The 15,382-nt window shown below is 45.7% G+C and overlaps 1 long non-coding RNA gene across 1 annotated transcript; it reads right to left on the reverse strand.

The window, feature by feature from the left end:
- Positions 1-765: 765 nt before the first annotated feature.
- LOC120995544 lies at positions 766-4,849 on the reverse strand. The gene is made up of 3 exons (XR_005777619.1): positions 4,714-4,849; positions 1,533-1,535; positions 766-776 (listed from the first exon to the last, which is right to left on the reverse strand). It is a non-coding gene; the product is annotated as an uncharacterized LOC120995544 (long non-coding RNA).
- Positions 4,850-15,382: the final 10,533 nt, after the last annotated feature.

Raw genomic sequence — 15,382 nt, forward strand, 5'->3', positions numbered from 1 at the left:
TAATGAGCTCTCAGTGGTAACGTTGTGAGAATCAGGTACTCATGTACCCCACCAGTGACCTCACATGCCTCCTAAATTCATCTGCTGTGGCCCACATCTCACCTCCTAAGCCCCTGCTCCATATCTTAATCAGAGAGAACTGGAAAAGAAGGGCAGAAAATGGCAGCTATTGATGGCCACCACAGAGGCACAGATTTTAGGGAAGTATATTCTGCTGCTCTGTGGTATATGGTTCTGGTGGGATGGTATTTTGCTCTATGGTATTGCCTTCTGTCAATTTGGACCCCCCCCCCCCCCCCCTTCCCCAACATGGGGTAATTTTTAAGTTTCTTTCTAGGCCCACTTTAAGTTCCCAGTCTTCCCCTGATGTCCCTAGACCACTAATCAGATACTGATGACCTCTGCTAATGATAGGTCATCAGTATTAAACAATTGGAAAATCCTTTTAAGACTAGGTTGAAACCAGGTTAGACACTACATTTGGCAGGACAGTTTGAAATGGTCCACCAAAATTATGCCCAGAATGTATAGACTACAGGCCTAAACAGTTGAATGCATCTGCCCTGTTAAAAAAAAAAAGAATGTATAGCATGTAGTATAATTTCTTTAAAGAACCTTCTCCTTTTCATCTAAAGAGATATGCAGAAAAGAAACGACTGTACATGATGTAAAAATGGGCATTATTCAACAGTGTTTTGGAGCAAAAAAGATTATATATTTAGATGGCATAGGTTAAAGACTTAAAGAATAACCCATTGACTTCAATTTCAAGAAAACTGTCCTTGGAAATTAAAAAATGTTGGCCGCTATACAGATACAGTGCATCTCTTGCATGTTAACACCTTCTCCCATCTGCTTATGATGCCAACAACACTGACATCACCATGCAATGCAATCACTACTGACTGTAATAATTCCACTTCTCCTCCAAAAGTATAAATCATGGTAATTCCTACAGCAAAATGAGAAAATACTTGTAAATACTCACAACAGTGTTATTTTTACATGTGGTCGATACCGTAAAACAGAGTCCCACAGATGATTGTGTCTTAAAGGAGTTGTCCGTGTTTGTAATATTGATCACCTATCCTTAGGATAGGTCATCAGATCGGTGGGGTTCGACTCCTAGCACCCCTGCAAATTAGCTGCATGAAGAGAATGCAGTGCTTGACGAGTGTTGCCTTTTCTGTTTACCTGCTCGCCAATCGAATATTGCAGAGGCAAGCAGTGTAATTACAGCTCTGCCATCCCCATTGACTTCAATGGGACGGCTCTGTAGTATTCATTTGAATAGGAAGGAGCCGTCCCATTGAAGTGAATGGTAAGGAGGAGCTGTAATTACACTGCTTCCCGCTGCAATGTCAGCGCAGAGCAAGTAAACTATAAAGAGAAGGCAGCGCTGGTTCAAGCGCTGTGTTTTCTTCAGACAGCTGATGGGAGGGTTGCTGGCAGTCAGCCGCCCTGCCAATATGATATTGGTGACCTATCCTGAGGATAGGTCATCAAATGCGGACAACCCCTTTAAACTGAACAACCTCGACCTCATCACCACTGACAAATGTGAACGGGACCCAGGGGGAACCTTCAATGAATTTTTTATTTATTACATAACACTATCATATTCCACAGCATTTTATAGACTTTATTAACACTTGCTGTCTTCAATGGAACTCACAATATAATGCCCCTATCAGTATGACAGTGGAGTGTGGGAGGAAACCAGAGTACCCAGAGGAAACCCACACATTTGGCAGTGCATATGGTATGCCCATGCCTGTGACTACCTGACGGAAGCACAGTTGTGATGTCACAGCAGCTTACCTGAATGAAACCCACTTGTGATGTCACAGCAATCTTTCTGATGTCACAGCTGTCAGGGCTCCAAATATAGCCCTGCCTAGAGGGTGATCTAAGCTAGAGCCCACTCATTGCATAAGTCTCATAGGAACTGCTGAGGCCAACTGTATAAAAGCGTATATATTTATATTAAAAAAACGTATATTTCTGTGTTCACATATCAGGTTGCAATGTACTAAATGGCTGGGGATATGACCTTTAGTCAGGGAACTAAACAGGATGCAAAAGTGCAACAAAAAAAAAGTCTCTCCTGTCACGACAGTACCGAGCTCCCATCCCTGCTGCTTCCAATCCCAGCAGTGTGACGTGCCATCCATATGCACTTCACTGCTGCCAGCCAATTGATGGCCCCAGTGGTGTCCTGTGCAGTAATGGCATATGGCATTTATTTATTTTTTTACTTTTGCACCCTACCCAGCCCCCTGACCTTAAATTTCTGGTCTTGGAGAAGTCATTTATTATCTGAAAATATAATGTCATCTAGGATACAGTTAACTAAAGGACAGATGCACAGTAAGCATTGCAAGATGTATGGGACTGAGCCTGGTGTTCTTTCCTCTCCCTTTTCATTACTCTTAAACTAACCACACACATTTAGCAGCTGTCAGTGCAGTGTCCCACTTACGTGACTGTGGGCACCGCAAACGTGTTTTTGTCATGTATAAATGTCATGTAATATGCCTGCATTTTGTATTTTATCTCCTGTCATATTCTCCCATGTCACAATGTGATTCTATATGCAAAGAACCTTTACACAGGCCTAGTCAGGGTGCACTACACTTGTTTCTCCACAAGATGGAGCAGTGTCAGGGTGTATAAATAGATTAGCTCAGACCTAAGTTAGGCAGTTGAGTTCTGTTCAAACCAGAATCAGTCGAGCTCAGGTCAATCCAAGTGGGAGTTCAGTTGAATGCAGTGGCGTAACTACCGGGGAAGCAGCTGCTTCGGGGCCCGGACTGCCAAGGGGGCCCGGCGCCCCGGCAGCGTGTGTGACAGTTTATTTTCAAGTTAGTTAAATATGGATTCTTGTCTTAATGTTCAGGGCCCCGTCACAGCAGCAGGTGACCAGGCCCCCTCGCTAATGTGATCTAATCTTACTGTCTCCTAATGTGTCTGGGATTCGAACCCACGACCTCCAATGTATCAGTGGCAAAGCATTTACCCACACAGCCATAAAGGCTGCATTACAACTGATTGAAAAAATATGAGACTTCTACTGTTATAGCTGGCTAAGTGTACATCTATACACATGACAGCTGCCCCAACACACCCAGCACTGCTATATCTCTATATGACAGCTGTCCCAGCACACTCAGCTCTGCTATATCTCTATATATGAGCAGCTGTCATGTGTATAGATGTACACTTAGCCAGCTATAAAAGTAGAAGCCTCATATTTTTTCAGTCAGCAGCAAGGCAGCTTTTATGGTCTTGTGGTTAAGTGCTTTGCCTCTGATACAGAAAGTCGTGGGTTCGAATCCCAGCAGAAACTTTTCTGAAATACAAGCACTGACTCCATATATGGACATACAGGGCGGGACACAGGAAGAGGCTGCATCGCATCGCTGACATGGAGTGTTTATTTTATTTTTTTAATACCCGACTGTTACTGCCATGGGGGAGCGGGGGGCACTTGATACTGGCACATGGGGGGAGGTGGGTTGGCACCTGATACTGGCACCTGGGGGGGGTTGGCACCTGATACTGGCACATGGGGGGGGAGAGGCACCTGATACTGGCACATGGGGGGGAGGGGTTGGCACCTGATACTGGCACCTGGCACCATTCTCCAAATCCCTATTATGAAATCTTTCTCATTAGGATAAAACACAACATCAGCTCCGCCGAGCCCCCCAGCCAAAGTGTTTAAGTGGAGTCCGAGATCCCCAAGGGCCAAGTCAAGTAATTGTAAGTTTTCATGTGAAATATGTTTGTTATACACATCTGGAAGTGCCCCTCCCGAGACCACTTGAATATGACAAACTGGGAAATCCCTCAGGAGGTTGCTACGCTATTCTATTAATTGTTTTGAAATTAGGTGGTCACTAGGACCTGAGCGTAACTTTGCAACATCACTGACTAATTTTAAATCCTGGATCCGCCACTGTCCCCAGCCTGCTGCTTGTGATAAGTAGCCCGGCCGCCACTGGCACTGCCCACTGCCTCAGCAACATGGGCTCAGGGCAGGCCACGGGGGCGTGACGAGCGGTGCCGCGGCGGCGGGAAGCAGGAGACAGGAGTGCAGCCGCAGGTCCTACCTAGAGGTGAGCTGACTGACTGTGTGTCAGCCGCCCTCAGCCAGAGCCCCAGATTGATAAATTATTGCACTTTTGTTCTTTGTGTAGTGCGTGGCTGGAGGTGGGACATGGGCGTGGATGAAGGTGGAGGTGGGGCCTGGAAGGGGGCCCTTGATTTATTTTGCCCGGGGGCCCTGAGGGTTCTCAGTCCGCCCCTGGCGGCAGTACTGACTGGATGACGTCAGTACTGATGGGACACACTTCCTGCAGGGACACACTTCCAACAGGTAACACCCATCTGGACATTCATTGCAAACTGCTAGTAATACATTCAAAACTTCTAGCAAGAATAAAGGAATTGCACAGCATAGACTCATAAGAATAGATGCTCCAGAATTGTTATTACATTGGGAATGCTAGTGGTTACTAAAACAGACATGTCAGGAGAGGTGACAGGTCCTCTTTAAAGGACAACTCCAGTTAATGGCCATCTCATGGCATTTACTGTATATGTGTTCCCAACTTCTACATTGTTCAGGCTTTCTGCTGCCTTTTATAGTATTTCCTATTGCTACTTATTTGCCACATTGCAGTACTAAGCGGCTTCTATGTCCAGGACACTTTTATTTAATATGTTAATTAGGTTCTGAAGGTGCCCAGGGGCGGCGTTCAAGCGGCCGGCGCCCAGCCCCCTCATCGCTTTTCATATGAAACCCCTCCCCTTTCACCCCTCTGGCCCGCCCTAGGTTCTTCAGAAATCCAGCGCCAGTGCCGTTTACAAGATTTGCCGCGCCTGCACACTTCATTCCCCTTAATGGGCAGAGAAACAAGAGCGTTTAATGCACATGTGCCGGCCCATATATCTAGCTGGCCTTGTGCCTCTGCCCATAATGGGGAATGAAGTGCGCAGGCGCGGCGAATCTTGTGAACGGCGCTGGCGCTGGATTTCTCAAGAACCTAGGGCGGGCCAGAGGGGTGAAAGGGGAGGGGTTTCATATGAAAAGCGACGAGGGACCTGGGGATCGGCTGCTTGAACGCCGCCCCTGGGCACCTTCAGAACCTAATTAAAATATTGAATAAAAGTGTTTTTGGCGAAAATTAGTGACGGACAGCTATACGGTAAGTAGCATTCCAATATGGGGACTATAATGCAGATCATGGTGTTAGTGTTCTATAATGGTCAGTTTAGGTGAAAGACTCCCTTTAAGGGTATCTGCAATTGTTAGATTATGTTAGATTATGTTGATGCATTGTAATGAAATGTGAGTATACCAGCAGGTGAGGTATGGTTGGCATTAGGAATAGGACTAACCATCTAATTCCTCCCCTCATGCAGTGTCCCCCTATGTGTTATATGTGGGCACTTTAAACTTTTGATATACTGTATGTGTATTTAACCTCTTCAGGACACATGACGTACCGGTACGTCATGTTGTCCTGGTACTTAAGGACACATGACGTATTGGCACGTCATGTATGGTTCCGATCACCGCCGCCCGATGCCTGCTCAAATCATTGAGCAGGCACTTTGGCTAGATGCGCCGGGGGGGTCCTGTGAGCCCCCCCCCATGTCGGCGATCGCGATCGCAGCAAACCGTAGGTCAATTCAGACCTGCGGTTTATTGCGTTTTCGGAAGTTTCTGCGACCGCGGGGATCCGAAACTTCAAATAAGCTTAATTTTAATGTTTAAACCCCCCCTGCTGCCCTCTTTGTTATCTGCCGGCGGACGCAGCAGGGGGGGGGGGTGCGGGGAGTGCGGCAGGGAGGGCGGGCGGTGCTTGGGGGGGCGGGCAGGCATGCGATCATCCGCCCGCCCCCTCTCTCAGGATGGCCGAGTGGTTTGCAGAGTGTCACTCTGCTCAAAACGCATGACATCTGTGCTGGCACAGATGCCATGCGTTTAACCCCTTCCATGCTGCGGTCCATAGGGACCGCTGTATGGAAAAGGTTAAGAGGGAGGGAGCTCTTTTCAGCCCCCGATGGGAGAGGGAGGGGGCCCCCCTCCCTCCCCATCACCCACTGCTCTGCTGTGGCAGCGAGTGATGGGTACCATGGAAACCGGACGCCTTCACAGGCGTCCGGCTGTCCATGGTACTGATCAGAGGCTGTCCATGGTGCTGATTAGACTTCTGCTACAGGCAGAAGTCTAATCAGACTTTGTAAAGTGAAAATACAGTACAGTACAGTACACTATATAGTACTGTATTATACAGACATCAGACCCACTGGATCTTCTATCACTGATTAAAAATGAAAAAAATAAAATTCCCTACACATGTTTGATATCACCGCATACGTAACAACCTGATCCAGGCCTCCTTGATTAGAATAAAATAAAGTCTCTCCTTTACTGAATAGATGATTGGGGTCACACTACATTTATAGGCAGTAAGCACAGTCTAGAGTATTTGACAGAGTAGGTTTTCTCTAACAGCTGTGTGTAGTAGGCAGTGGCGTAGGGATCGCCATAGTAGCCATAGCAATGGCTATGGGGCCCTACGCCACTGGGGGCCCGCCGCCGACTGAGGATAAAAATATAAAAATAAAATATGTCGCAAGTGGGCTGGGCGTGGGTGGCGCTGTGATAGGGGGCGGTCGGACTCGGAGCCGGAGGGTGGAGGTAGAGAGGCAGTCTGGGCGGTGGTTCGTCGGAAGTGGAGGAGGCGGAGTCGCACATACAAGGAATCTGCTGGAGTGTGGGTGGCTGGCTTGGCGCGCGCGTGCGCAGTACGGGTACGGTTCGGTCAGGTGTCGGTCGGTTCATCTTCAAGTGGCTGAGGTGAGGGCTGACTGGGGAGTGGGACTGAGTCTGTCACTCTCTGAGTCTGTCCGACCGAAACGGCAGGCGGCAGTGTCAGTCAGTGGAGAGACGTGTACTCCACACTGTAACTGGAGACTAGTGTAGTGGACAAGTGAGGAGACTGGAGTTATTTAATCTGTGTGTGTGAGGTACAGCCGGATCTCAGCATCTTCCCTGCTAATCCCTATTCACACATATACCTGCTCAAGCCTGGCAGGCGCAGCTGCATTATTTAATAGTGTGGTGTGGTAATGGTTAATGGCATTGGCGAAGACAGCCACCTAATCCTATCTGAGGGGTCTGTATTTGACCATTAACCATTACCACACCACACTATTAAATAATGCAGCTGCGCCTGCCAGGCTTGAGCAGGTATATGTGTGAATAGGGAAGATGCTGAGATCCGTCTGTACCTCACAGTGAGGTACAGCTGGATCTCAGCATCTTCCCTAATCCATATTCACACATATACCTGCTCAAGCCTGGCAGGCGCAGCTGCATTATTTAAAGGGATTCTGTCATCAGATTTAACCCCTCTAACCTAAACATATGCTCATGTCCAGACTAATAAGAAGAATCCTAAGCTGGCCTTATTAAACCTCACTGTGGGTCTATTTGCCCCCAAAAAAGGTTTTTATAACCTGTCAATCACTTACTTAAGGTGCCCAAGGGGAGGTCCGTTAATACAGGGTGCCCGGCCGCACCCCTCGCCGTCTGGTGCCCAGCGGCGCTGAGCTGTAGAAGGCGGCGCAGAAGACAGGGGAGGCGGCGCTGGGCACCGGACGGCGAGGGGTGCGGCCAGGCACCATGTATTAACGGACCTCCCCTTGGGCACTTTTAGTGATTAACAGGTTATAAAAACCAGTTTTTTGAGCAAATAGAGCCACAGTGAGGTTTAATAAGGCCAGCTTAGGATTCTTCTTATTAGTCTGGACATGAGCATATGTTTAGGTTAGAGGGGTTAAATCTGATGACAGAATACCTTTAATAGTGTGGTGTGGTAATGGTTAATGGAATTGGCGAAGACACAGCCACCTAATCCTATCTGAGGGGTCTGTAACACAAGAAGGTGAAAGTACATATCATGGGGTGTGTATGTGTATTAGACAGAAGGTAGGGATATGTATCTTGTGTAGTTTGGGTATTAGGGAGAGTAAGGGGTATATATCTAGTGCTGATACAGAGCCGCTCTTCACCTACACATGTATCAGCGCTAGATATATACCCCTTACTCTCCCTAATACCCAAACTACACAAGATACATATCCCTACCTTCTGTCTAATACAGGGGCGTAACTAGAAGTGACTGGGCCCCACAGCAAATATTTGTAAGGGCCCCCCCAGCGTGCTTCGCACCTCCCTCCTCCTGTGTAAACCCCACTCCTTTGGCACAGTGTAGCGGTATACTGTATATTGTGTGGCACAGTGTAGCGGTATACTGTATATTGTGGGGCACAGTGTAGGCTATGTGTGTATAACATAAACATTTCATATGAAAACTTACAGTTACTTGACCCTTGGGGATCTCGAACACCACTTTAACACTTGGCCGGGGGCTTGGCAGAGCTGATGTTGTGCTTTATCCTAATGAGAAAGATTTCATAATAAGGATTTGGAGAAGGGGCACAGGGATAGCAGAGCAGGGTTAGGCTGGTGCTGCTACTAGTGGGTCATACCATGGGGGAGTAATAAAGCCCACCATAATGCCCCCCCCCCCCCAGTAGTAATAATTCTCCTTATAATATGACAGTGCAAAAATACCCCCTTGTAATGCCCCCAGTTGAGCTAATGTCCCCATAGTGCCCCCATAATGTCCCAGTATAAAATACCCCTATATAGTGCCCCCAGTAAATTCCCCCATAGTGCTCCTCTCCCCCCTTCCTGCTAGTGCTCCCCATAATGTACCAGTATAAAATGCCCCATATATAGTGCCCCAGTAGATGCCCCTTGCTGCCGGCCTAGTGTCCCCCATAATGCCCCCCAATAATGTGCCAGTAAGTGTCCCCATAGATGCCCCCCCATCATGTGCCAGTATCAAGTGCCTCCCCCCCCCCCCCCACATGTCCCAGTATCATAGTGCTATCTCCCCCCCAATGTGCCAGTATCAAGTGCCTCTCTCCTTCCCACCCCCCATGTGCCAGTATCATAGTGCCAAACCCCCCCATGTGCCAGTATCAAGTGCCTCTCTCTCCTCCCCCCATGTCCCAGTATCATAGTGCCATCTCCCCCCCCACAAAAAAAAGTGCCAGTATCAAGTGCCTCTCTCCCTCCCCCCCCCATGTGCCAGTATCAGGTGCCAACCCCTCTCCCCCCATGTGCCAGTATCAGGTGCCTCTCCCCCCCCATGTGCCAGAATCAGGTGCCAACCCCCCTCCCCCCCAGGTGCCAGCATCAGGTGCCTCTCCCCCCCCCATGTGCCAGTATCAGGTGCCAACCCCCCCTCCCCCCCCATGTCTCAGTATCATAGTGCCATCTCCCCCCCCCCCCCACAAAAAAAGTGCCAGTATCAAGTGCCTCTCTCTCCCCCCCATGTGCCAGTATCAGGTGCCTCTCTCCCCTCCATGTGCCAGTATCAGGTGCCAACCCCCCCCCAGGTGCCAGTATCAGGTACCAACCCCTCTCCCCCCCATGTGCCAGTATCAGGTGCCTCTCTCCTTCCCACCCCCCATGTGCCAGTATCAGGTGCCAACCACCCCCCCAGGTGCCAGTATGAGGAGCCAACCCCCCTCCCCCATGTGCCAGTATCAAGTGCCTCCTGCTCCCCCCATGGCAGTAACTGTCGGGTATTAAAAAATAATAATAAACACTTCTACTTACCTCCATGTCAGCGATGCGATGCAGCCTCTTCCTGTGTCCCGCCCTGTATGTCCATATATGGAGTCAGTGCTTGTATTTCAGAAAAGTTTCTGCTGGGATTCGAACCCACGACCTTCTGTATCAGAGGCAAAGCATCTAACCACAAGACCATAAGAGCTGCCTTGCTGCTGACTGAGACTTCTACTGTTATAGCTGGCTAAGTGTACATCTATACACATGACAGCTGCTCATATATAGAGATATAGCAGAGCTGAGTGTGCTGGGACAGCTGTCATATAGAGATATAGCAGTGCTGGGTGTGTTGGGGCAGCTGTCATGTGTATAGATGTACACTTAGCCAGCTATAACAGTAGAAGTCTCATATTTTTTCAATCAGTTTCAATCAGTTTCAATCAGTTTCAATGCAGCCTTTATGGTTGTGTGGATAAATGCTTTGCCTCTGATACATTGGAGGTTGTGGGTTCGAATCCCAGACACATCAGGAGACTTTAGGAGACCTTAAGATTAAATCACATTAGCGAGGGGGCCTGGTCAGCTGCTGCTGTGAAGGGGCCCTGAACATTAAGACAAGAATCAATATTTAACTAACTTGAAAATAAACTGTCACACACGCTGCCGAGGCGCCGGGCCCCGAAGCAGCTGGTTCCCCGGTAGTTACGCCACTGGTCTAATACACATACACACCCCATGATATGTACTTTCACCTTCTGGTGTTACAGACCCCTGTACAATTTAACAATCTTCTTCAATACACAGACATTTAGATTCATACATTTCCTACACTGGCACAAATGCGTTGCCAGTGACCACCTGTCTGTGCTCAGTCCTACGCGTAACCGTCGCAAGTGCATGAGGAGCTGCGGATGTGGCGGCAAGGTCCGAGAGGTATGTGGGAGTGGGAGATCCGGGAGGGGGGGCCCATAATTTTTTTTTGCTATGGGGACAATAATTTCTAGCTACGCCCCTGACCTGATCTATAAAACGGTCATGTTACTTTACCCAAACGGTGAACGCCATAAAAAAATTAAATAAAAACTATTATGAAATTGAAATTTTGCCCACCTTACTTCGCAAAAAAGGTAATAAAAGTGATCAAAAAAGTCGTATGTACGCCAAAATAGTACCAATCAAACCGTCACCTCATCCCGCAAAAAATGAGACCCTACCTAAGATATTCGCCCAAAAACTGAAAAAACTATGGCTCTCAGAATATAGAGACACTAAAACATGATTTTTTTGTTTTTGTTTCAAAAATGAAATCATTGTGTAAAACTTACAGAAATAAAAAAAATAGTATACATATTAGGTATCGCCGCGTCCGTGACAACCTGCTCTATAAAAATATTACATGATCTAACCCCTCAGGTGAATACCGTAAAAAAAATTAAAAAAACGGTGTAAAAAAAACTATTTTTTGTCACCTTACATCACAAAAAGTGTAATAGCAAGCGATCAAAAAGTCATACGCACTCCAAAATAGTGCCAATCAAACCGTCATCTCATCCCGCAAAAATCATACCCTACCCAAGATATTTGCCCAAAGACTGAAAAAACTATGGCTCTCAGACTATGGAGACACTAAAACATGATTTTTTTTGTTTCAAAAATGAAATCATTGTGTAAAACTTACATAAATAAAAAAATTGTATACATATTAGGTATCGCCGCATCCGTGACAACCTGGTCTATAAAAATATCACATGATCTAACCTGTCAGATGAATGTTGTAAATAACAAAAAATAAAAACGGTGCCAAAACAGCTATTTCTTGTTACCTTGCCTCACAAAAAGTGTAATATAGAGCAACCAAAAATCATATGTACAAGTACCAACAATACTGCCACCCTATCCCGTAGTTTCTAAAATGGGGTCACTTTTTTGGAGTTTCTACTCTAGGGGTGCATCAGGGGGGCTTCAAATGGGACATGATGTCAAAAAAACCGGTCCAGTAAAATCTGCCTTCCAAAACCGTATGGCATTCCTTTCCTTCTGCACCCTGCTGTGTGCCCGTACAGCGGTTTACGACCATATATGGTGTGTTTCTGCAAACTACAGAATCAGGGCAATAAATATAGCATTTTGTTTGGCTGTTAACCCTTGCTTTGTTACTGGAAAAAAATGATTAAAATTGAAAATTTGCCCAAAAATCTAAATTCTGAAATTTTATCACCATTTTCCATTAACTCTTGTGGAACACCTAAAGGGTTACCGACATTTGTAAAATCAGTTTTGAATACCTTGAGGGGTGTAGTTTCTAGAATGGGGTCATTTTTGGGTGGTTTCTATTATGTAAGCCTCACAAAGTGACTTCAGACCTGAACTGGTCCCTAAAAAGTGGGTTTTTGCTTCTAAACTTCTAAGCCTTGTAACATCCCCCAAAAATAAAATATCATTCCCAAATTGATCCAAACATGAAGTAGACATATGGGGAATGTAAAGTAATAACTATTTTTGTAGGTATTACTATGTTTTATAGAAGTAGAGAAATTTAAACTTGGAAATTTGCAATTTTAAAAAAATTTTTGGTAAATTTGGTATTTTTTATAAATAAAAATGCATTTTTTTTTACAGTACTTCATTTTACCAGTGTCATGAAGTATAATATGTGACGAAAAAAACAATCTCAGAATGGCCTGAATAAGTCAAAGCGTTTTAAAGTTATCACCACTTAAAGTGACACTGGTCAGATTTGCAAAAAATGGCCTGGTCCTTAAGGTGAAATAAGGCTGTGTCCCTAAGGGGTTAATGTATTGTGGTATCAAGCTGTAATTCCTGTTACCAGGCTGTTAGAGTGTCTTTACATCTAGTCGCCCCTAGGTGGTGCTGGCACCACTTATATATATATATATATAGTCTGGGGTTTGCTAATAAGGTGGTTAAGTGTGGGTTGCTGAGAGGAGAAGGAAGGTAGTTAATGGAGGAGCAGAACAGGCCTAGTCCACAATGTAGCTGCTATTTTAGCCCGTTGGCTCTGGCCAGGCAGCACAGCACAGACCAGTAAGTCTACGTCTGGAAAAAGAGAAAGTCTAGTGGAAGTTGGAGCTAAATTAGCCAATGGACTTCACAAGCAACAGTGACCAGGAGGAACCTAAAAGTACCTGGACACAGCCGGATGATTAATGAGCAAAATTATCCTTTACCACATGCCTCTATGGACATAGTGGACCATAATTCTTCAGTGAGCATCCTTTCCAAAGAATGGAGTAGAAGACTGATGCTTGCCATTAGGGAGCCACCCTGTGGATTGCTACTGACCAGTAAGAGTTATTATATTCAGTACCTGAGTGCTAGAGAATGGAATTAGCGCAGACTTATATAAGAGAGAGCCTTTTTCTTGCCTGTAAAAGTAAAAGTCTTAGGAAAACTCCTTAACTGACAACTGTCCAGCCTGTTACAAGGATTACAGCTAAACCAACATCTGAGTCATATCGTTATGTCATATAGATGAACTGTACTGACTACCTGGAGACAAGTGATTTAACCACCTCAGGACCGCCGAACGCAGGATTGTGTCCTGGCGGCGGCCCTGTTATTCCTCCTGGATCCACGGATCCGCAAAACACTTACGGACGTCTGAATGGAGCCTTACAGGGGGGTGATCAATGACAGGGGGGTGATCACCCTATATAGACTCCCTGATCACCCCCTGTCATTGATCACCCCCCTGTAAGGCTCCATTCAGACGTCCGTATGTGTTTTGCGGATCCGCAAAACATGGACACCGCGGATCCGCAAAACACGGACACCGGCAATGTGCTTTCCGCATTTTGCGGATCCGCAGATTGCCAGAACTATATAGAAAATGCCTTTTCTTGTCTGCAATCGCGGACAAGAATAGGACATGTTCTATAGGCGCTAGAAAAAACGCAGTGTTCGCCCGATCAGGCCTGATCCTGTGCGCACACCTGCGTTCAGTCCGCCCCACCGCAGTGACAGAAAAAAATTTTGGTCACAAGTTAGCGGAAATTGTTTTTTTTTTGTTTTTTTTGTTTTTTCTTACAAAGTCTCATATTCCACTAACTTGTGACAAAAAATAAAATCTCACATGAACTCACCATACCCCTCACGGAATCCAAATGCGTAAAATTTTTTAGACATTTATATTCCAAACTTCTTCTCAGGGGCCCCTAAAATGCCAGGGCAGTATAAATACCCCACATGTGACCCCATTTTGGAAAGAAGACACCCCCAAGGTATTTCGTGAGGGGCATGGCGAGTTCATGTAAAATTTTATTTTTTTGTCACAAGTTAGTGGAATATGAGACTTTAAGAGAAAAAAAATAAATAAATAAATCATTTTCCGCTAACTTGTGCCAAAAAAATAAAAAATTCTAGGAACTCGCCATGCCCCTCACGGAATACCTTGGGGTGTCTTCTTTCCAAAATGAGGTCACTTGTGGGGTATTTATACTGCCCTGGCATTTTAGCGGACCTAAAGCATGAGAAGTAATTTGGAATCCAAATGCGTAAAAAATGCCCTGTGAAATCCTAAAGGTGCTCTTTAGAATTTGGGCCCCTTTGCGCACCTAGGCTGCAAAAAAGTGTCACACATGTGGTATCGCCGTACTCAGGAGAAGTTGGGAAATGTGTTTTGGGGTGTCTTTTTACATATACCCATGCTGGGTGAGAGAAATATCTCTCTAAAATGACCCCATGAGGGGTATGGTGAGTTCATGTAAAATTTAATTTTTTGTCACAAGTTAGTGGAATATGAGACTTTGTAAGAAAAAATAAATAAAAAATTTCCGCTAACTTGTGACAAAAAATAAAAACTTCCATGAACTCACTATGCCCATCAGCGAATACCTTAGGGTGTCTACTTTCCGAAATAGGGTCATTTGTGGGGTGTTTCTACTGTCTGGGCATTGTAGAACCTCAGGAAACATGACAGGTGCTCAGAAAGTCAGAGCTGCTTCAAAATGCGGAAATTCACATTTTTGTACCATAGTTTTTAAACGCTATAACTTTTGCGCAAACCAATAAATATACACTTATTGCATTTTTTTTATCAAAGACATGTAGAACAGTAAATTTAGAGAAAATTTATATAGAAGTGTAGTTTTATTTTAAAAATTTTACAACTGAAAGTGAAAAATTTCATTTTTTTGCAAAAATTTCGGTCAATTTCGATTAATAACAAAAAAGTAAAAATGTCAGCAGCAATGAAATACCACCAAATGAAAGCTCTATTAGTGAGAAGAAAAGGAGGTAAAATTCATTTGGGTGGCAAGTTGCTTGACCGAGCAATAAACCGTGAAAGTAGTGTAGTGCAGAATTGTAAAAAGTGGTCTGGTCATTAAGGGGGTTTAAGCTAGGGGAGCTGAGGTGGTTAAGTAAAAATTCAAATGTTTTACTACAATCGACTCCTCATTTTTTCCCCCACCAACCTTTGCACCTAACGGTGCTGGCGTCACGAACAACTGGGGTCCCAGCCTCCAAAGCACCCTAAACACCTATACCATCAAGGGCAACACGACTACCATCTGGCTGGTGATCCCTGTACTAGAGAGTGCCCTGGAGGATTTAGTGCTGTCTTCCCCATCACTGCACCCTGGCCCAGGGAGCGCTGCTAACCGTGAGTACAAACAACTACTACCCCCATCGGCCCACCATGCCTCTGGTGTTGCCCCTGCAGACCCGGTTCGCTGCACTCATAGTAGGAGTGGTCTG

The sequence above is a fragment of the Bufo bufo genome, chromosome 3 (assembly GCF_905171765.1).
Source record: "Bufo bufo chromosome 3, aBufBuf1.1, whole genome shotgun sequence".
In the NCBI taxonomy this organism is placed as follows: domain Eukaryota; kingdom Metazoa; phylum Chordata; class Amphibia; order Anura; family Bufonidae; genus Bufo; species Bufo bufo.